General features: G+C 36.4%; 1 protein-coding gene across 1 annotated transcript in view; it reads right to left on the bottom strand.

Annotated features, from left to right (window-relative positions):
- Window positions 1-2500, bottom strand: part of LOC144970043 (uncharacterized) — a gene marked incomplete in the record, with an annotated part of 150687 nt that overhangs the window by 71018 nt on the left and 77169 nt on the right.

Raw genomic sequence — 2500 nt, 5'->3', positions numbered from 1 at the left:
TTTACAGACTCCACTAACACACATTATGGATTATGATTTGACAGCGATAATAATGTTTCCACAGTTAGCAAGAGCTATATGCATGCAGCGTAGCACGCGAAAGGTTAAGTTGTTAAAGAAAATTCAGCAACTTCCACAGTTACACTAGGCGATGGCCTTGTTTTGATAAACCTCAAAACTGCCTATATGGAATAAACGTAAGATGTCTGTGTGAGTGACTCATGTTGTCGCAGTGAGAAAATAAGGAAGGGGAAGAAAGGGGAGGGGAGGGGGGGGGGGGGATCAAAAATCTTTAAAACAATGAAATTATTATCATTATTGTTGGGTTAGCAGGTCGGCTAAATAAACTAGTGTTCTGGAGAGTTTGTTTGGTTTGCTGTTTTTGTTTTCTTCTTTAAAAAAAATAATAATAATAAAATACACACACACACACACACACACACATACACATACACATACACACAATACAAACGAAAGCAATGAGTGTTAAATAAATGCGTAAAAAAAGTGAAGAAAATAAAGGGTTATAGCAAGTTCATTACCCTGTTAATCGATAACGGCACGTTTTTTTTAAACCAGTTAACTGCTGTATCCTGGAAAAGACGCGTATTTGAACAAGTGTACAGAAAACGCGTCCTTCAAATATCCATCGATTCAAATGACCCTCATCTTGCCAAACACTCTCAAACCCGGGACATCGCAAGGTTTTTGCCAAGAGATAATATTTGAAGGACGATTTATCTGACCAAATTTTCAAATACGTGTTTTTCCAGAGTACACGATAAACTGGTTTAAAAATGTATAATGTATCATCCAAATGACAACAAAGACATTGTAAAATACGAGTCCGTCCGTCCGTTGGTTGGTATGAGATGGCGATGATAACATACATGTATGATAAAGCAAAGGATGCATACGGACCCCTCGCCCATATCTTATGGTTCAAGGACACAACACGAAAATGGTCAACACACATTTGCCACTAGCCTGAGATATCTTTGAAATTTTAAGCTTTTATTGTTAGTATTATTCATTTTTTAAAAGATTTTTTAAATTTTTATATCGCTCAAAATCCACTCAACGTGCTCAAAGCACTTTATGATATCTCAAGTTTGGATAAGTAAGTGGTCACAACATATGGAGCAAAAGTTAACAGGCCAAATTGAAATGGTATTGTGTTCACTTCTTTTCATCTTTATTTATTTTTTTATTTGTTTGTTTCTTTACTTTTGTTGTTGTTGTTGATGTTTTGTGTTGTTTTGTTTTGTGTCAGCGTGCGACAGAATAATGTCGATAAAGTGTCAAGTGTCTCCGTATGAGTATGTCTCGGGGAACAGCAGGTGTTGGGTTACCGTGATAAGACTGCACAGGAAAAATAAAGTAAATAAAATTGTCAGCAATTTTACAGTTGATAAAATCATCGCCACACTATCGTGGGGACATCTATATACACAGGTCAATGACACAACCCCCCCCCCCCCCCCCCAACACACGCACACACCAAAATCGCACATATCCCGAGTCGAGCAATTTCATTATCTGACATTCCAAACATAATATCATCATCATTCATTTTCTCCGATAAGATAGAACAAACCTTATAGGGTGTGTTATAGAAATTGCTCTATCCAAAAAGATTTTTTAAAAAAACAGAAACAAACAAAAAACAACAAAAACAAAACAAAACAAAAAAAACCATCTGGTCATTATCCATTCCAGTAGAAGTATAAGTGTATCCATCAAAGTAACGGACAATTACAACAGCATCAGGACATGCGATTTGTAAAGTGTGAAATGAAAACAGTGTTTTTTGTATGGATCATATAATCACTACAGACGCAAAGGCATACGGATAGAGACGAAACTTCTTCTTCTTCTAGGTTCCATGCCTGGTCCAGGCTTCGGATACTGCATGAATTATCTCTCTCCATTCCTCCCTGTCTCTTGCTTTTTCAAACAGCTCTTGAATTGTTAGGTTGGTGAAGCCCTTCAGTTGGTCTATGAGTGTTTTTCTTTGTCTCCCCCGGGCGAAACTAATCACGTATAATATTATCGGCCACCACGGGAAGTCTTAGCTTGACACATTTTTAACAAATTAGCAGTAAGTTAAGCTGAATCTATCCGTTCATGAATCTCAGGTTTAATCTAATGGGTAACATTGTAAATAAAATGTCGTTTTTCTGGTGTACGACACTCGTAGGGCATGAGTAATCAGAACAATGCCAATATAATCAGCCAAAAATGCCAGAGCTCGGTGTTACGATGACATTTATGAATTGGATGATGAGGTGAGTGGTATTTCGGAATGAAAGGAATGTCCATGGATCAAAGTGAACGAGGTGAAATTAAATGAATCTGGTGGTAGTTGTGTGGAGGTGGCGGTGGTGATGGGTGGGCCCATTACAACGGAAAATAAAATAAAATAAAATAAAATAAAATAAGTAAATAAATAAATAAATAAATAAATAAATAAATAAATAAATAAATAAATAAACCGTAG

This window comes from Berghia stephanieae, chromosome 4 (assembly GCF_034508935.2).
Source record: "Berghia stephanieae isolate SIO BIC M18660-M18661 chromosome 4, UCSD_Bste_1.3, whole genome shotgun sequence".
NCBI classification, from domain to species: Eukaryota; Metazoa; Mollusca; class Gastropoda; order Nudibranchia; family Aeolidiidae; genus Berghia; species Berghia stephanieae.
This window is presented reverse-complemented; position numbering and strand designations above follow the sequence as displayed.